The sequence below is a fragment of the Mesocricetus auratus genome, unplaced genomic scaffold (genome assembly GCF_017639785.1).
Source record: "Mesocricetus auratus isolate SY011 unplaced genomic scaffold, BCM_Maur_2.0 Super-Scaffold_100010, whole genome shotgun sequence".
NCBI classification, from domain to species: domain Eukaryota; kingdom Metazoa; phylum Chordata; class Mammalia; order Rodentia; family Cricetidae; genus Mesocricetus; species Mesocricetus auratus.
The window spans coordinates 80,749,844-80,770,407 of record NW_024429194.1 but is presented as its reverse complement, the minus strand read 5'-3'; the positions used below and the strand labels follow the sequence as shown (position 1 = coordinate 80,770,407).

Here is a 20,564-nt window from a genome sequence, read left to right as displayed (position 1 = left end):
TTGCACGGGCTGCCTACAGGTCTCTGCATCAGCGTCAATCACCAACCCGGCTCCCAGGCAGGCCCACATTCCATGGTGCATGGTGCGCATCAGACCAGACCATCACCTACCCTGGAGGTCAAGGCCTTGCTGGCCACTGGAGCCTTGGCTCTGCCTCACCACCCCCCATACCACCTGCTGCATAGGTTTCTGCCCCCAGGGCCTGTGGCTCCCCTGAGCCTTTGCAGGTGCCACCTCGCTACCCCAGGGCCACCCTCCCCACCCTGCAGTCAGGGCCAGAGGCTCAATGGGCAGAGTCCACTTACAACTTCCCCTCCCAATCACACCTCAAGAGCCCCCCAAAATGGTATCCCACCCTAACTGTCCCGATGCTCGGCCTGGGCAGGGACTGTGGGCCATGGTGTTCATGTGGCTTGTGTCCTGTCTTGAGAGTGAAGTGAGGGGCCAGACAAGGGCCACAAGGACAAGTCACTTGTCAGTCCCAGGCTCTGAAGCATACGAGGAAGCCAAAAGCTGTGGGGAGAGTTCTATACTTTCTCAGTTCCAAGTGGCCCCAAGTAGAAGCCCAGAGTCTTGCCCTGCTGTAGCTACCCATGCCCAGGTGAACTGTCTGGGATGTCCATATCCGGTCTGCTTATGTGGCACAGGTCAATGTCACCTCACCTCTGAAGTAGCCGTGCTGTCCCATGAACACCTGAGGAGCTGCCACAGGGAGCCAAGCAAACCTGGTAGACAAAGTCCCACGGCCACGGGTGAACTGGTAAGAACTGGCATTAAGCCAGTCCTGTGATGAGCTAGTGATTAAACCTGGGCCCCACTACCAGTGGCAGAGACGTTAGTGTTAGCATAAATAATCCCACCGGGCCTAGGCCCTCCAGGGTCTCACAGACAGTCCTGTGGGTAGCAGCCCTGTGGCCAGATGGGAGCCATAAACAGGGAACACAAATGGCAATCAGCAGGGTTAGGACAGAGCTCAGCATCTTCCCCACTCACCCTGGCTCACCATCCCGGTCTGTGCCAGATACTGTGCGTGGGTGGAGGGAACAAAGTGTCAAGAAGTGCACACCAGAGACCGGGATGTGAGGCTACATAGCCAGCTGATGGGGACACGGGCCCATGCACACTCAGACACAACTACCAAGACAATGCATACGCTTGCATGTCTGCTCAGCACACACACAACCCAAGAGACATTCACTCATGCATGCACACACACACCCCACAACCCAGAGGGATGCATGTGTAGACCCAACACCCACCAGCTCCCACACAGTCTTGTGAAGACACGTCATGAGTGACAATTGTCACTCAAGTTCCCAGTGCTGTCCCCAGCAGTTAGCCTGATGTCAGCTTCCTGGGTTTTGCTTTTTAGGACAATATGTACCTGGAACTTGGGACACGTCACCGTTAGCTTGGAGGCAGATCAAAGCTTGTGACTCTGATCTGTCTGAGGCAGTAGGAGGGACAGGGGTGAGTTCCCTCACTGTGTTGGTCAGAGAGGGGTGGCTGCAGTATGGGTTCGGGAAGAGGCAGGAGAGGTGACCCACCAGCTGCAACCAGGGTGCTTGGCCAGCAGTGGGAGGGGTAGGTCAGCCCCTCATTCCCTAGGGCAGCTACTGTGAGTCTATCCCAGCTGATGCTAGCTAGCCCTGTGTCACCCTGTTGAGACCACTTTCCTTTGGCTCTTTGTCTTCTGGGGCAATGGGTGTGGCTCACTGTAGGCACCCATGCTGAGCTGGCTGAATGGAGTCACCTTCTCCTTTTATGAGAACCACAATCCAGAGCTCAGAGAGGCCAAGAGGTGTGCTGGAGCTGAAGGGTGGTCCACCACAGGCTGACTGGGGGCTGCTCAGCCTCAACTCATTGGACTCGGGGTGCAGACTCCGCTCTGTACCAACACAGATGGCTTTGAGCTGGAGCCTTGGCACTGAGCTAGCTAGGGAGGGCAAGGGCAAGCTGCTTCGCTGGTCTGTCTTCTGGTGTGTGACAGGGGGCCCATGCCACCCACCTTGCGGAGGATAGTGACGCTAGACAGAGGACTTGAAGCTGGGGCAGCAGGCACACCTGCAATGGCTCTGAGCTCACAGGAGGAGCTGTCCACAAGCAGCTCCCAAAGGCAATGATCACGTCACGAGAGGCTCCGTGCCCCTTAGCAGATGTGTGTGAAGACCATGCGGAGGCCACTCCAGCTCTCCCTGGCTCTGCTAGGCTTTTCCTCAGCCTGCATGGCCTTTACTACCCTTGCTGGCGAACGGCTTGACAGCCTGGCAGTCTCCCAGACTTTTAACTCCAGCTCTATAGTTTGTACACAGTAGACCCTAAATAAGTATCCATTTTCCCCCAGAGTAGGAACTCTGCGGACACTCTGGACATTGGCAAAGCTTTAGAAACTTCTAGAGCAGGAAAACAGAGGCATAGTGAGGATGGCTAGCTCCTTGTGCTGAGCCACCTGGACCTGCAGCCTCATCCGATCAAGGGGTCCCAGCCCCAGGGCTGGTGGGACAGGCGCCCACCCAGCTCAGAGCCCCAATGTGCACGATGTCATCCTGTCTGAGGAAGAATGCAGCTTCCCGCCCGCCCCCCTGAGCCCCCTTCCAGAGCAGAGTTCATCCCCATTTAAGGCTCCCTTCCCTCAGCGTCTGCTCCCCACCTCACAGCCAATCGGGCTCTAGAGGGTCCAAGTTCTGAACCCAGCCGGGGCTGCCCCCTTCCAGAGCCTCCCCGCTCTACACCCATCAGCAGTCCCGTGTGTGCTTGCTAGATGTTTGAGCCGACCCCCACTGCCATCCTGCTTCACGGGGGGGGGGAACTAAGGCCCGAAGAGGGGGCCCTGCTCTTTTCGGGACCACTATCAGCTCTTTACTGGGCCTCAGTCTCCCTCTGCCCCCGAGGACAGGGAGGGCCTGGCTGAGGTGATCTTTGCCTTTTCAGCATGACCACCCTCTGCCTCAGGCCTCCTGGCAACCAGCCGTTCAGAGGAGAGAGCCAGCCTCAGGAAGCCCAGGCTTATGCTCACGGAGAGAGACGCAACTTGAGGAATGTCCCTTACGGTGACAGGGGGGAGGAATGGCGGGCACTCCCACTGCCTATCAAAGTGTGATGTGGCACCTCTCTTGGTGCCAGGGACAGGTGCAAGGTCTTGAGCTTGTTTCTTGTCTGTAATGGGGCGGCCCACACATCCTAAGGGACAGACACACTGCCAGCAGTGAGCCCAGCCGTGCACAGGCCCTGGGGCAGGAGGCGAATTTAAAACTGTGCGGGTAGGGTAGGAAAGGGAGGAATAGCAGGCCAGCGGGGCCTGGGAGTGTTCTGAGCACGAGGAAGGTACCGTGTGTTTCATCACAGTCACCCCACAGCTCACAGAGACTCCCAGCACCGGGGTGCAGGGGAGGAGAGAATGGGGAGTCGAAGGGAAGGTGGAGAGGCTGCACCATGTGAACACCTGCCCCCTGGGAACCTGATCCGTCCTCACTGTTGTTCTGCCTAGCAACGCTGGGCCGGCCTACTGGGTGGACATGGAGCAATAGAAGGGCGCTTCACTGGGTAGGGAGGGGACCTCATGGAATAGTGCATGTGTCTAAAGTCAGCTGTCACCAGGGTCAGAGCTCCTAAGGTCAGCCAACCTTCCAGAAGCTGAAGAAGTGGGAAGGCCTGGGTCAGCTAACTCCACACTCCCCCCACCCCGCCGTCATGTCCTGCTGGTCCATGGAACATTCAGCTTACTCCTGCCTCAGGCCTACAGCTCTCAGTGCACAACAGGCCCTGGTCTCTCACCCGGTCTCTCTTCCCAGTCACCGTCACGCTCTTGCGTAAGGACACTGACACACCGAGAGGGCCAGCACTAGCCCAAAGTCACACAGCAAGGGGTGGCAGAGCTAGGGCATGAACGGGCCATCAGTCAGCTGTCTGTGCACCCCTACCGAGCCTCTACCCCTCAGCATCCAGGCTCCTATCACTGGCCCCAACAATCTTTACCTTTCTCTGGAAACTTCCACAAGACCTTGTCTATTTGCAGAGTTCTGTGCGGCAGGGGCCAGAAAACCTGCATACTGCATAAGCTGTAATCCCTCTGAAGCCGCTGGCCTCTCTCCTGGCTCTCAGTCGCCATCAGCCCTAAACCCCCAAGAAAGGCAAGAAGCTGGGTCGGGCCTTGTTTAGGCAAAAGAGGCTTCCAGCCAGCCACCCCCCCACCTACATGTGCTGGAAGGAGTCCGGCTGCTCCGGGGGCTGAAGAGGCTAGGAACATGTCACCAGTGATCCCCCTCCCGGCACTCTCTGGAGGCCAGACTCTGTCCCATGGGGCCCTTTCAGCACCCAGCGAGAGTCCCAGTTCTCAGATGGGCAGACCAAGACAGTCCTGTGAAATATCCCAGCTCTGGGGGCCTTTTACCGGGACTTAGCACACATGCGAACCCCCTGAGACTTGGCTCAGAGGAGGCCGGCAGGAGGCAGAGTGTCACTGTGTGGACCCCTCCTGTGCCCTCATTGTGTGGGGCATAGCAACAAGGACAGATATCTCAGGAGCCCGGAAAGGTGGCAGGTCATCACTGCATGACTCCATACCGGCTTGGCCAACGTCCTGCCCTGATTCCATGATGGCTACCATCAACTCCCACCCTCCAACCCAGAGTAGCAGTCATGTCCTGCTGGTCCATGGAGCAGCCGACTTACCCCACCTCAGGCCTACAGCTCTCAGCACACCACACCAGGCCCTGGTCTCTCACCTAGCTCTTTTCCTAGCCACCTTCCATGCTAGACGGAGGCACAGAGAGGGTCAATACTAGCTCAAAGTCACACAGCAAGGGGTGGCAAGCTAGGACATGGGCAGACCTGACGGGCTTCTGTGTCGAGAGTCACCCTTCCTTGCTCTTTGAGATGCTTGTGTCAGGCTGGACACAACTCTTGACCCTGCACCCCAGTTCCACATCAACCCTGCTACTGGCTCCCCCATCTCACAGCACCTTCCACACCAGATCTGTGTGGCTCAGCAACCCCCCCCCCGCCACCGCCTGCCTTGGACTGGCTGGCATCCCCACAGCAGCCTGCACTTCAGCTTCTGGGTGGCATTAAGAGCCTGGCCATAAAGGAGGCCAGCTCCCTGAGCTCCCGCCTGCTGCCCCTGGAATCCATCCTCCTGAGCAAGGCCAGAGATAAACCGTTTTTATTCTTTTTGGCAGGCAGCACACACGGGTCTCTGTGCCCTTATCTAGCCATAATCCAGATGGACCGTGGCAGCCCAGAGGGCTGGGCACCACGAGGGGTACACAGTCACGTGACCACCTTGTGGTAGGGGCTAGGAGGTTATATCATCCTTGAGGCTAGGGATGCTAAGGTGATCCCCAGTGTGTAAGCGAGGGCGTGGGGTGGAAGTAATGTGCCCAGTTAGCTTGCGACAAAGATGAGACCCAAACCGAGGTATCTGAGGGGAGCAGGAAGGGCTCTGAGCTTGGAATCTGAACTCAGGTTCAAGCCTCAGCTCTGCCACTTCTTAGCCATGCTTCCCTGCGTGAGTAACTGGGCCACCTAGCTACTTTTGTCACTGCCTCCTGAGTAGTGGTACAAAGTTGGTACCACATTAGGATCCTTGACTTCCTGCTTGGCAGACGCAGGGCCACACGGAAACCAGCTGCATGCCAGCCGAGCAAAGAGCACGGGGTGGGGGGGGCCTGTCAGGGGTCCATCCCCCTCTGCCGGACCAGACATCAGGTCTAAGGAGTGTAGCTTACACCCCCTTCTTAGCCAAGCAGAGAGAGGCCCAAGGGCACCAAGTTCTAGAATGCTCTCACAGTGGCGCTGTTTATGAGGGAGACCTGGAAATAGCCCAAAGGCAAAAGGATGAAAAAAAAAACACGTTGACCCAAGACAGAAATGCTGGAGCTTCCTCAGCTGTCAAAGCAAGGAATGATCACACCAGACATCCCAGGCCACCCCAGCCATGCAAAGCCAATGGAGATGCTTGTATTCCCAAGACTGAATTCAGATAGACACTCTTTTACCAGGCTGAAGAGAGCTATAAAATATATATCTACTGGATGTATTGGGATACATGCAGCTGTGACAAGGCCCACAGGGAAAATGGGAGACTCTGCCGGGACCCACAGCAACGGGCGCCTGGCTCTCGTAAAAAAATCAGACGGGGATATTTACTATATCACTGACCAACAACAAACACTAACTATTGAAGGCACCACACGGATGTAGATGGGAGAGAGCTGGAAGCCAGGTGCAGCAACAGATCTGATTCCATGGTCTAGGTCCCTCAAATAAAATATAGAGCAATGTAGAGAAGTTCTACATAAAAACAAACAAACAAACAAAAACCCATAGGGGCCAGGAAGACAACTCAGTAGGAAATGCACTTTGTCATGCAAGCATGGGGGCCTGATTTTGGATCCCCAGCACCCATGTAAAAATCCAAGTGCAGCAGTGGGTGCCTGTCATTCCAACACGGAGGAGGCAGAGATGGGTGGACCCCTGGAGCTCAGTGGCCAGCACTAGGTTGAGTCAGTGAGTGACCCCGGCTCAAAACGTAAGATGGAAAAGCAATATTGAGGAAGATCCAAAAGATGCCAATGTTGAACTCTGCCCTACACACACACACACACACACACACACACACACACACACACACACACACACTTAAAAATAAAGCATACATGTCTCAAGAGTGACAGGCTGGCCATGCCTTCAGAGAGTCAGGAGGGACCTGCCCCCTCCCTGCCCCGTGATTCCCAGCATCCTTCATGGGAGCCCCAGAACCCTGTCCCTTGGGAAACGTTTTGGTCAGAGACCCCATCCCTCAGTTTTCTCTCCTGTCAACTGGGACCAATAGTCACAGATGACCTCATAGCTCAGCACTTTGGTCTAACCTGGGGATTCCATTCTGAGAGCCCAGGTCGCCTCTCACTAGGCCCTACTGCATGGCTAAGGAGCACTTGGCTTCTTAGGGGCTTGTTCCTTCCACTGTAAATAGTTCCTCTCCGTGTTGGCGAAGGAATAAATAGGCTTGTGCTCTGGTCTCTTGCTTGGCCCTCTAAGAGCTCACAGCCCAAGTGGGTGGACACTTGGACAGACGCTGGGAGCAGAAATCTGGTTCGGCATACGGCGGGGAGAGGGGAGGAAAAAGAATGGCCTCCATTGGTTCTCCAGAGGATCACATGACTGCAGCCCAACGGGGACAAAGTAGATTATTCTAAGACCTGCCTGAAGGGGGCACCATTCCTAGCAGAAGCTTTTGTTTTGGATCTAGACTAGGAAGAGTCAAGAGCTGAAAGCCACTTGGCAGGGTGACGCTCTGGGGGCAAAGTAAGTGTGCCAAGTATGACAATGAGCACAGTTTTCCAGCTTGGGACCTTGAGCAAATGAGGAGTCTTTCCCAGCCTCTGTGTTCCCATCTGTCTAATGGGATGGTGCTTGGGTGCCAGAGTTTAATGTCCATGCACTAAGGGTTTTATCTCCTGCTTGGCACTATTGGAAGGTGGTGGTCAGTTTCAATGAGGCTAGCTAGAAATCCTCCAGCCACTGGGGGCATGCATGAAGGGGGTGCTAAGGCTCCGGCCCCTCTCCTTCCTCTTACTGCCTTTTGTTCCCAGTGGGTAAATAAAGGAGTTTCCTCCACATTTCTACCACAACGCTCTGCCTTACCAGAGGCCCAAAGCAACAGGGCCAACCTACCATGTGCAGGTGTTCTGAAATGATGAGTCAAAACAACCTTTCCTTCCTTTGTGTTGATTGTCTCAGGTGTTTTGTTGGGGTGCAGAAAGCAGATCCCCAGATGTGTCTGATCACTGTGTCTGGAGTGTGGCTGTTGCAGATACTGGTTGGTGAGCTAGGAAGGCTTAATATCCCTGCTCCAAGACAGAGCTAGTGAAAGGCTGATGGTGTTGAGTAAAGCTTTATTAACACAAACCATCAACCCAAGTTTGCAAGCCCTCAGGCCACCCCTTTCCTGTGAGCCAGGTGGAATTAATTGTAAGCTCTGGGTTACCCCATCCTGCCTGGGAACCTGGCTACAAGCTAACAGCTCCAGTGCCACTGTCACACACACACACACACACACACACACACACACACACACACACACACATGTCTGCAGGGTTGAGCTGCCCTAAGCAGGAGTACCCTTGGGGGACCATGCTGAATTGAAGGAGTGAGGGGGAGGGAGTTTGGGGACCGGCGACAGTGCCAACTATAACAAATCAAGTCACCAAGGCAGCTAATTGATGGCGGCTGCTGTTCCTACTACAGGCTTGTCATCTGTGATCAAATGAAGTTGCCTCTAGGCCAATCAGTTTCAAACTTATGCAAATAGGACTGCCACAGAGATGGGCGCCCCCCCCCCCAGTCACAGTCAGCCTCTTAGCCAGCCTGGAGGACTGTGGCCGCTCGCATAGCTGTCCCCAGCTTGGTCCAAGGCTGGGACTGATGAGTCCCCTCTCACACTCACCACAATTGGCACTAAAGCTGCCACTGTGAGCCTGGCAAGACTTCGGTGTTCCTCTCAACAGTGGCTCAGCCCCATAGATGACCTGTGACCTGATTACGGGCCTTGGTGGGCAAGACCTACCTGTTCTCATTGCCATTCAGGGTGGCTTCTCAGCGGCACGGCGGGACACAGAGAGGACCAGACACCTCTTAAGGCTGCAAAGAGTGGCCCTGCTCCCCTTGGTGAAAATTCTTCTAGCCCAGATCTGAGCAGGCAAGTCTCTCCCTTGCTGGCTTATCTGGAAACATCAGCTGGCCTGCGGCCCCTGGCACCCCAAATGTATCAAGCCCACCCCAGTCAGAATTCCTCAGTGGTCCAAACCCCAAATCTATCTTGGATTATCACCTCCCAAACTTGCCTTTCACCCCAGGGCTGCAGGCAGCGGAGGCTGTAGAGTAGATCAAGGACACCTCCATCTATGCCCCAAAGCAGACACCAGCTAAGGCACAAATCTCCATGTGGGGCCCTCACTCCTTCTTACCCGGTAAGGCCTGGAGCCACGGGGTCACAGCTTCCCTCAGGACCAGATCAAACCTCAGGTCGTCTCTCCTGGAAGAGGGACCTGGCTCCCAGGGGCTCTCCTGCCTGTGCCTCCTCCCAGGTCAGACCCCCAGGGCTTCTGCCTCAGGGGTTCCCTCCTCTGCCCCCCTCAGAGCAGAGAGAGCATCACTCGCTACCTCCCCCTTCACTCCTCACCCCCTGACCAAAAGGAGGCTGTAGATCTAATCACACTGGGACAAGAGTAGCCTGTCCGTGCTTTTGTCTGCGGGCACCCTGTCTGCCCCTCCCAGGCAGATGCCAAGAGGGGGATGATGGAAGGACTGTCCACCAACCCACCCAGCTCTGGGGGCACTCACCTTTGGGAGAGCTCACCTTGGGGGACCTTCCTGAGGAACTTTCTTGTGGGGAGGCTCACCTTAGGGAAACTTTGAAGCTGTGCCCGTTAGTTTTTCAGCAATTGGACACAAGCTAGGGTTTATCTGGAAACATCAGCTGAGCAAAGGCCCGTGGGCAAGTCTGTGGTACATTTTCTTGATGTGGGAGGGACCACCTCATAGTGGGGCAGTACCTCCCTTGGGCTGGTGGCCCTGGGTTCTATAAGAAAGCATGGTGAGCAAGAAGCTGTGAGGAGCGGCCTCCATGCCCCCCACTCCAGCTCCTGCCTCCAGCAGGTTCCTGCCTTGACTTTCTGCTCTGACCTCTCTCAGGTAGTGGAGGTGGGGGAGGGTGACCCGGGGTGTATGAGTCAAACAGCACTTCTTCATATTGGTTTAGCTCAGTGTTTTGTCACAGCAATAGAAAACAAACGAGGACAAAAGCTCACTTTGGGGGCTCACCCTAGGTGGGGATCTGGGAAGGCAAAGCCCCATCATGCAATACCCAGAGGATGCCAAGTTCCCCCAGCCCACCCTAGGAAACTTGACCTTTTCCAATGGGAAGGTGTCTGGTTATAGAGAGGAAATTGCCATGTTTTGTGGCCACCGTTGATGTCTAGGTAAACAGCATTCTGGAGGTCTAATTAGCACCACTTTGGGGGACTGTGGGCTCAGAACTTTCTTCCACCCCGGGGAGGTAACATCAGAGGCTGTTTGTGAAAGAGCTTGGTCTGCAAAAGGCTAAGGAGAACCAGAAACAGGGAGGAACTGGGTGGGTGGGTGGGTGCCCGCCCTCAGAGGGCGACCACAGCCGCTGAGGAGAGAGGACCCTGTGTACACGGCTTAGTCCTTAAGGCAGGGGAGGCTTGAGAGTGAATCTTTGACCTTGGAGCTGCCCCTCCTCCTACTGGTCCCCTGTGTGTGCTCGGGGAAGGCAAGGAGTGGCCAGGGCCACCCAGGGGCCTCAGAGAAGGATCAAGGCCTGATCTGAGACATTGCCACATGCATGGGGCACGTACCCTGTGGCGGGTCACACATGTCAGATCGGAACCCAAGTAAAGTCTCAGCCTTCCTGGTATGGGGCTGTCTACGCTGCCTCCACCCCATCCAGCCCATCCATGTGGCTCCTGCTTGAATCATGGTGGGTACTCAAGACACCCCGGTCTCAAGGGTTCCCTTGTGCCCTGACATTGATCCCACTGTCACTTGGGGAAACACCCCCGTCCCAGGGACTGAAATCCATAGAGTCAGAGCCTAAACAGAGTATCTGCTTCTACACAGTGGAACCAGGGAGAAAAGACTGTCCTGAGCACCTACTATGTGCCAGGCTCCACAAACCTCGGCAGCTTAAATATTCAAAAGAGGAAGGGCCCCTGTGATCTGTTTGCAGTACAAAAAAAAAAAAAAAAAAAAACCAAACAAAAACAAAAACAAAAACCTAAGCCCAGAGAGGCGCTTTGCCTGCCTAAGATCACACAGCTCCGGGGACTTAGACTGAACTTGGCTCTTAGCTTTGGACTTCAGAAAGAAAATGGGGTTTAGAGGAGAAAGCTGCCAGTCTCTGAACCAACCAACTTGGGTCACCAGGAGTCCCCTCCCACACCTGTGAGGGAACAGCAGGCACATTTGAGGCACCAGCATTTCCACAGCCCAGAGGTGCCTAGAGACACCAACAGATATCAGCTGCCTACAGCCCCCAGCCTCCCAGGGGACCACTCGGGCCACCAGGGAAGTGTCAGCTTTCTGTCCTGGCCCCTCCCTGACTCTGCCCTGGCTCTGCGTCCAGCATGCCACTTTAACATAACTAGCTTGTGCCTCAGGTCCAGCTGTGGGGTAGGGAAGCGTGGGAAGAAGGCTCTCACAGTCTCAGAGGCTCTGAATCGTCCAGGCCTGCCTCCTGACCCCAGAGACAAGGCCCTGGAGACCGATCGGCTGCAGCGCCATCCCCACCAAGAGCAGTGTGACCAGGAGCCGGACACGTGAGTCATTTTTGAGCTTTATTTTTGATCCTCCTCCCTTCCCCCGTCCATTCACCATTTCAGATTAGAACTGTTTACTGAACAGCTACTACATATGCCCCCTAGGACTTGGGGATATGTGCCATCCTGGGTCGCTGGTGTGCAGGGCCTTGGCCCAGTGCTTTTCCTGGGAGCTCCCCCCACCCCAGTCAAGTGCCTGGGGAGCACAAAGCCCACCATGGCTGTCTCTGTGGCTCCCAGAGGCTGAAGGAGAGCGATGTCATTCAGTGAGCCCCCAGGTGTCCAGCTGGAAGTGGGTGTAGAGGAGGCGGCTGTGGGAAGGGAGGGCATGAGTGGACTATGGGGAGGGGAGAGGCCTGGCTAGCCTTGGCCAGGTTACAAATAAACTCCAGCCCAGCCGCTTCCCAGCCGCGCTGAGGGAGAAAAAATAGCTTTCACACTGTATTTGCTGATTTTTTTTTTCACTCTGCTGCTTCTAAATCGATCCCGAACAGATTGTCCGATTGTTTGGATTTCAGGAGAGAAGTCGCAAGCCTTTGGGCTGGTCTCTCTCCTGGTGACATCCTCCCCTCCTATTTTAGCCAGGGTTTAGATGGAGACCCAAGCCTGTCCGGGGCTCATGCTGGGACCTGGGACCTGCAGGTGACAGGTGAGGATCTGGATCCAGAACGGGGGGGGGGGGAGGGGGTCTGTGCTCCACAGGGGAACCCCTGACTGGGGACCCATAATGATGTGAGGCCCTTGGTGGGATATCTCTACTTCCCTAGAAAGGACAGGATCCTCGAGGCACCCTGGGACCATGGAGCCCCACCCTCCAGCTCCCTTGTCCAGGAGACTACTGTAGGTGCAAAGCTGAACCACAGACACGAAAGGACTACATCAGCTCTGTGATCCTATAGCCCACAGCAGGCACGGTAGCTAGTTGTCCTCTCGAGGGGCTCATAAGACCGCAGTGCACAGAGTCACCTGTCCTGCTAGGATGAGTTGATTAGTAATGTCTGCTTTGGGCACAACCGTGGGTGGTAGTGAACTCCATGCTGTATCTGAGTGGATGAGGTATGGATTCTATGATCTCTGCGTCCACTCCGCTTTCCATGGATGCCAGGCCACAGCTGGAGGCTACAGGCTCTGACCCTGCTGGGCAGTCCTACGGGTCAGACGCACGGGGCAAGTGGCCCTCCCAGTCCTGCCTCCCTGTGCTTCCCTCCCAGTCTCCCTTCTAGCCTGGAAGCCAGGCTTCTAGCCCTTCCTCACTCATCCCGTACCCTATAAGAAGTCAGGCCACCCAGAGAAGAGTTCCACGCCCCTCCTACAGACCGTCGCTTCCCCAGGCTGGCTACCCTGTCCTGCTGTCCCAGGCATTTGGGTAACAGTAGGTGAGGAAATGGCCCCGTGTCCTCAGCCACCTGATGTGGACCCACTTTACAAAGAAGCAAACTGAGGTAGAGAGGGGAAAGGGCACCCAGTGAGGCCACCATGCTGAGGGTGGGCCCAAGACAGAGACCATCCTCCCCGCCGCCTGCATCTGCTGGCCAAGGCATTCTCCTCCCGCAGATGGGAGAGGGAGCCGAGCTGCCTGGGTTCTGGTGAGTCCTGCATTAGAAAGCCCTCTGCTGGGACTGGCTATGAAGCTGAAAGCATGTGCTGTTTGCAGAGCAGCAGAATGGAGCCACGGTCAGGAGTGGGGCTCCAGGGGGAGCCGGCAAAGTTGCCCAGCCCTGTGGCTGCTTTCCGGCACCTCTGGTTTCTGACTTCCCTTCTCGGTGCTGTGCCTTGGGCTCTGGAGAAGAACATCCAGCGCCGTGTGGCACTCACGGCTAATGCCATGATGCTCCTGGGCGCCAATCCCTCCCATCGCTGCAGCTCTGGGCCCAGGCTCCTCCTCTGATTTTGTTCTCCTTACAGGCAGCAGGTGCCCTTCGAACACACTGCCTCTGCTCCCAGGGCTCCGAGCAATGAGTGGCAGCACAAGGAGACCTCGTGCATGATGGGGAGGGAAGAGTCAGAGGGACACTCCAGGGCGATGGAGAGTTCAGAGAATGTGGCTCTGCCCAGTTGCAGGACCAAACTCTGGGACACCAACGTACCTGGGCCCCAGGTTGGGCCACCAACCCAGTCAACAAATAGTGGCCGAGAGAGAGACTGGAGGGTGTCGCCTCTGCACCAGCCATCCCTCTCTCCCTTCAGTTAGAACAAACCTGTCCAACATGCTACACCTGCCCTGCCCTGGCCTCTGTGGTATCTGTGTCATCCCTTGTCAGTGTGTGGTGAGCATTTACTATGTACCAGGCTCACGTAAATCCCACAGGAACCCTGAGATGAGGAAACGGAGGTTCGGAGAGGAGTCAGAGCTGGAGTGGGACAGAGGAGCCACCGATGGAACTGGTGGGGTACTCAGAATGCTACAGTCCGGGCTCCATCCTCTCTGCACCTGTGTCACTATCAGATACCCCTGATGTTAAGACCCTCAGAAGGAAGCACGGGCCCCTGTCTGGCTGACAGGCGTGGAGCGGAACAGACTCCCAGTCCATCACTGCCTCTTCACCCCTGCTCAGCAGTTGCCATGGTGCTGGGGTGGGGATGACACTGGCCTGCGGCATCCTTTTCTGATATTCCAGTGACAACTACCATTGTGGATACCCCAGCTGCAGGGCCGGGGCACCAAGGGCACCAACGGCTTGCTCAGCCGTTGAGGCAGCAATGACAACAGAGTAACACGAGTTTACATCACAGTGTGGCTTCTGAGAGAGCAGCAGGTCTGCTGCTGAAGGCAGTAGCAAATGCATTCTAAACAGACACCCATTTTGCAGGTGAGGAAACTGAGGCTATAGGGCTGCAAAACTTACCCAGGGTCCCCCAGCGAGCAGCATGCAGAGGAGAGACTTGTCCAGAATGGAGCCCAGTATAGCCTCCATGACTCCCAGGGCTCGTTGCCTTGGTGACAGGCCCTAGCACAGCAGCTGGGCTCAGTCCCAGAAGGGCTCTGATTCTAGGCAGTTACACCCAGCAAGGCCACATCCCAAACCTGCTCCCAGAAGCCTGGACTATCTAGACATCATAGTGGCACAACCAAGGGCATGGAGCTGTGGGCTTCCTGCTGTGCTGACAGAGGCTGGGCATCTGGGGCCCAGCAAAGATGCCACCCTGCCTGCAGACTCATGAAGCCTCCATCAGCCTGTTTCCAGGTATGCATAGAGTGGGGCTCGGAGCACGAGAGAACTTGGACAGCCCCAGGTCCCACATCCCCAAGTCTGAAGCTCTTCAGCTTAGTGCTGGGTTCCAGTAACAACCTCCATGCTGTCTCCCACCCTCACAGAGCCCACTCAGGCCAGGGTCAAGCCGCATCCGTCTGTGACTGGCCACCATCCCTCCTGCTCTCAGGGCTCAGCTCTCCTTAGAGAATCAGAAATCTGCTTCAGGCTGTCTAAGGGTGACAGGTGACAACGGGCACAAAGGGCTAGGAACCAGACACATGCCAAGCTAGACTGTAACAAAGGAAATGTATTCAAGCCTGAAGATGTCACTTTGGGGCCAGGCTTCTATGGGACAGATAACACTCCTACTAGAAACGTCCTCCGCCTCCTCTGCTGGGCGTTACTCCTGCACACCCTTCAAGGTGCCTGCTGAAGCTCCCCTTTCCGACAGCCCTCCTGGCCCCTCTCGGGTACCTCTGTATTCTCGCAGCACAGCAGGGCAAATGGGTCAAATTCTCTCTGCTGCTCCGAGCCTGGCTTCCGCATGCACGGCATGCAAGGTGCTCTGGGAGTTGGGAGTGAATGAACGCTAACTACACTTGTTCTCAGCTGGATTCCAGCTGCAGGTTCCCAACAAGCCTCGTGAAGCAGTCCCCATTGCCGCCGAGGCACGCCTGGGAACACGGATGAGACGCTGGAAGGAGTCTGCCTTAATTTGCGCTGATCTCTAAGAAAGTGACATTTTATCATGAGCCCCTCGTGTATCCAGGAGCTTCAGGACCTGGCACAGGAGCCGAACTTTCCCAGTCCTACTTCCCAGTGCAGGGCTCTCAGCCAGGGCAGCTTTGTCCCTCCTCCAGCCTTCCCTCTGCCTGTTCCTAAGAAGCTGCCAGGCAGGAATAAGCAGATTACAGAGCTGGCTTTTAAAAGACCACGATTGCTCTTGTTTTCCAGGGAAGTGTGAACAACAAAATTATTTTTTTTCTCTCCCAGGGTTCACAGAACTTAATTCACTGTTAAATGGGTGTCATTTGGGATGTGCAAAGACTATTTCTCTATTCTCCAAGGTGTGTGTATCCATGTCTTCTGGGGTCAGCTGTGCAGACATCTGGCTGGGGGTGCTCAGTACCCCCAAAAGGGGGTGAGAGAAGGGTGCTGGGCACATTGGGGCCTGCATGGCCTATTCATTGAGACTTACTTGGAAATACAAATGGGTGAGTGTCTGCATGGCCAGGGAAGGGATTCCAGAGTTGGTCTGGGTGAGGGATGGGGGTAGAGAAAGTCCATCTTTTAAGGCATCTACACCCCTACCCTCAGGCTCTGAGTGACTCCCACCATCACTGGCTAGATAACCTCAGCTCTCAAGAACCTCCTGGAGATATGGTCCACTCAGATACCCAGTGTTCATATCTACCCATCTCCAAAATAGGCTACAGAGAGCGGGGTTCACAGGCCCCAGCACTTTCCAAGGCAAGGTGTCCCCAACCTGCCAGGGACAGGCTAAGTGAAGATACCCAGAGAACACTGATTATCCTCAAAGGGAGGGAGTAGACTGAGCTGTGTGTCTATGAGGGCAACATCAGTAGGACCAGAGCAGCTGGGACAGCCAGGGCCCAGTTGGAGAGTGTCTGTTCAGACAGCCAGTGCTCTAGTTGTATCTAGATGGGGCTTCCTAAGGGTAAGTATGAGCAGGCCTAAGGTCCCTGCCACCTTCCCAGGGTAGGGGGATGGGTGTGTGTCATCTAAAAGCAGCCACAGCAAGGGGCCCTGGAATGTGATGAACTTGCTGGAAGGATGGAAGGGCAGGAATGAGGAGAAGGAGGAGACAGGACCTCATCTATCAGGCCTGTAAAGTAGCACCTCCAGGGCAGGAGATGTACAATGTACCAAGGAGGTGTGACCCAGCACAGGCAGGACAACCTCCCCACTTACACCTGCTGCCAAGCTTCTGAAAACCACTGTACAGGACAATGGCTGGGAAATAAAGCCTCCCGATGCTTAGGTATTTGCCATAGCAATGAAGGATGAATTAACAGAGGTGGAGCACCTCCAGGAAGGAAGGAGCCATATTCTGAGACTATTACAAGGAAAACAAATAGGGAAATACTCACGAGCAAACCCCCAGTGGTCACTACAACATCTGCACAGCCAAACCCCCAGTGGTCACTACAACATCTGCACAGCCAACTCCTTTCTCTCGCAAGGGTGAAAGGCTAGGCTCCAGGCCAAGTGGCCTGGTCCTCGGTAGCAGGGTGCTAGCTGGGCTCTGACTGTTGGTCTCTCCCCACCTGGTCCCCCATTAGTACAGAAGAACCAGCAAATGTACCCTCGGGGGCTCACATGAGAGTCCATAAGGCACGGCACAAAGCTGGGCTTTGCTCCGAACAATGGCCCTTCCTGGCACTGCCTGCCTCATGGAATCCCATCACTGCAGGCGCAGCTTAGAGTGTGTGTCAGTGAAGTCCCTTCCTGCAGGCACAGGCAGCTGACACAGCCAGTCCTGGAGTCCACCTGCCACCTTCCCCCAGAAGCCAGGCCCCAAACAGCAGGGCTGCGTTTGTGCTGGAGGGGCAGTTCCTCGCTTGACCCACCTCTCCGCAGTGCTCCCCTCTGGGAACCTTAAGACCCAGGAAGCCTTGCTCCTCACCGGCTCCCCTGTTGCCTATCTCCACTCCCAGATATGGGTGTAGGTTCCTAGGGCCCTACTGTGTCATGTCCTCTGCCCTCCCTACCTAGCAGTGTGATCTCCCAGCCCTGCCCGGTCAACGAGCTGCTGTCCCCTCCCCACTGCCCACAAGTTTGCTTGTAGGGAGTTCATATTCCTCCACGACTCTCAACCCTACTACCCTCTCCTGTATGCCCATCTCTTGTGCCCCACGATCAAATGGCTCATCGGGGCCTCTCCTCAGCTGCTTCTTCGAGAGCCATCAAGGGCAAGGCCCAGGCCCAAGGCCCCAAAGAAGAGCAGTGAGGGAACAGATGGATGGCAGGTGATCAGGGAGTGGCCCTCAGCTGTCTTCCTTTGGACAGGTCCCAACTGCACTCTTTTCCCTAAGGGTCTGAGCAAGCAGAATTGCCCGCAACCCCAACCGTGCCCCTCCTTTTCCAGCCCAGCTGCCCCAACAAGTCCCAGGCTGGATGGCCTAGGACAGCAAGGTGGCTGCCTTCAGCAGCCTCTCTCCCCACTCCCAGTCTATCAGTTCCCTGACTGCCCTGATAGAGACTCGAGTCAGCGCAGGAACCCAGAGTGCCAGTGAGGTTAACACTGCCATCCATTCCCACCCCCACCCCACCCCACCAGACCATGGCTGGCTGGCAGTAGTGGCTTCCACCTGTAATCCCAGCCCTTTGGTGGCTGAAGAAGGAGGATTACAATGAATTCAAAGTCATCCTAAGCTACCGCCTGAGTTCCAGGCCAGCCTGGGCTACAACATGACAAGGTGTTTCAACAAAACAAAAAACTAAGCTAAAACAAAATTCAAAAATAAATCCTAATGGGATGCTTTTGGCTTAGCTTGAGCTAGGTGGGAGGTTCAGGGGTTGATGGGTGGTAGAACTTTCTAGTCATCTCTCTTCCAGATCCTCCCTCCACCAGGACAGGACCAGCAAGCAACACCGTGTAGAGGAAAAAGATTTCCTAGGGAGGTCTTAGCGTTGGGGAGAGACCTCAGTTCTGTGAAGCCCTGAACAGCTTGGGTTGATACCAGGGACCCAAGTCTGGTTTTAGAGTCGTTCCAAAGGATATCTCCAATCAGCCCCCACAGCCAACAGGACTTAGACAGTCTCAAATGTTCCCAGGGACATTTAGGCAGTTGGAATCAAGCAAAAGAACAAATTGGGGTCAGAGGGGAGGGAGTTCTGGGTTGCCTGGCTCTGGGTGGAGCCCCTCTTGCAGGATCATCAGTATTTCGAGTCATAGAGTGTCAGTGACCAAGGCATCTTAGACAGTATCCGGGGAAAGAGGTCCAAAGACCAGCCTGGGGTCACATAGCATCGCTGCTCACTGCAACTTCACAGGGCTTGTTTTCTCGGCATGACCTGAGTTACAGCAGCCTCTGCTGACCACTCCCCTTCTATCTTATAGATGGGGAAGAGAGATGGTCTCAGAGGAGTTGAGAGCCCTGCTCAAGGTCACACAGCCTCAAGAGAAGTCCCCGTAGTTTCCCACACAAGGCACTTTTCTCTTCCTATGCTGGATCGGGGTTCCCGGGGCAGGAGTACCCACTAAACACAGGGCACCAGAAAACACAGAAAAGTCTTGGGGGAGGGAGCATTAGAATTCTTACATGTAAATACTCTCGGGACACATTATGTAACTATGATTCCCCATCCCTCCATGGTCCCAGGGGTCTGACTGGGGCAGTAAGCAGCCACTTTGTCACCCACCCGGGTACCCTAGTCTGGGGGACCCGGTCCAGAAGCAGACTCTACTTGGCCCATCAGGCAGTCGGCGCTGCTCCTTCCAAGGAGAACAGTTGGAGGCGCCAGGATGCGCTGCACCCCCCCTTCCTTTCTTTTCCCTCTGGCTGGATAAGAAATACTAATACTAATAATGATAATAATAATTAGAATAAATAGAACCCGAAGACGCTGGGGTCTCGTTGCTATGACAACGGCTGGTGCTAATGAGCTTTTCGGAGGCTGCCGCCCGGCCACCCAACCCCAGGCGCGGGATTACTATCGATCCGGCCTTGGGAGGCGGCGGCTCAGCCTAGGGGGTCCCGGGTGTTGCCAAGCGGGGACCCCAAGCAGCCAAGAGGCTCCATAGCCCTGCCCCGCGCACTGGGAACCCAGCTGTCCACGCTCCGCGGCGACTCCCAGCCCGGCCCCGTTGCGCTCTGGGACGCTTGCCCGGATCCGGCGACCACCACCTCGCCCCTCCCCGGCGCCCCTGACGCCGTCCCGCCAGCGCCCCGCAGCCGCGCGTGAACCCCGCAGCTCCGCGCCCAGCTCACCTCGTGCCTGCGCCGGTCGCTCCTCGCTATGCAGCCGGGAGCTGGCGCCCGCTGGAGCCGCCTGCAGGGGCGCGGGGCTGCCCACGCGCGCCGCCGCAACAGTTGTCCGCCAGGCTGCGGGCGCGTGGGGCTCCGGGGCTCCGGCCGCGCTCCGCCCGCTGCGCCCCACGCGCGTCCCGCGCCGCGTTCAACCCGGCCGCCGCCGCGCCCTCTGCTGCCCTGCGCTGGCTTGGCCTGTGCTCCGCTCGCTGCCTCTCTCTGCCTCTCTCTCTGCCTCTCTCTCTCTCTCTCTGCCTCTCTCTCTCTCTCTCTCTCTCTCTCTCTCTCTCTCTCTCTCTCTCTCTCTCTCTCTCTCTCTCTCTCTCTCTCTCTCTCTCTGTCTCTCTGCCTCTCTCTCTCTTTCTCTTTCCCCCCTCTCTTTCTCTCTCCCCCCTCTCTTTCTCTCTCTCCCTCCCCTTTCTTTCCCCACCCCAGTCACTTCCCTTCTCCACCTTGCTCTCGCTCCGCCTTTGTTTTTTTCTCCATCTCTCTCTAGTTCTGGCTCTTTCTCCCCCCCCATTTCTTTTCTCTCTCATCCTTTCGCTTTCTTCCTAGCTTTCTACTTTTTCCTCTCCCCCTCCGTCTCCCCCTCCTCCTCTTCTCTTCCAGTTTCTTCTTTCTTCTCCCTTCCCCCTCCCCAACCTCCACCAGGGGGTTCCCCTCAATTCCCCTCATCTCCTCCTTCCCACCTGCTACCCAGCCTCATACCTGCTCGGAGAAAGACTCGTCACCAGCAATTGCCTGCAGGGAGGGAGGGATCCAGCCTCCTCTCCTTCCAGCACAGACCCCGGCCCCGTGCAGCCAATGGCTTTCTGCCCCACCCACTCTGTGCACATCTCCGGCCTCCGGCTGAGAGATCTTTCATGCCTGACACCCCTGAGCCAGGCAGGCAGGGGCAGACTTGGTTTGAGTTTCCTTGGGAGAGATCCCTGCTTCCCTAGCCTCCTAGATCTGGGTCTAAGCCCTCACCCCATGTCTCTCCCTAGAGCACCCCTAGTCTTGACTTCACCCCATTTCATCTCTGACTTGAAGGTCAA

The 20,564-nt window shown here is 56.0% G+C and overlaps 1 protein-coding gene across 1 annotated transcript in view; it reads right to left on the bottom strand.

Annotated features, from left to right (window-relative positions):
- Positions 1–19,631, bottom strand: part of Shisal1 (shisa like 1) — a 64,225-nt gene extending 44,594 nt beyond the window's left edge. Inside the window, exon 1 of the mRNA XM_040754051.1 lies at positions 19,489–19,631. The gene's annotated coding sequence lies outside the window, so the exon portion shown is untranslated. The remainder of the gene's footprint in view (positions 1–19,488) is intronic.
- Between the last annotated feature and the right edge of the window lie 933 nt (positions 19,632–20,564).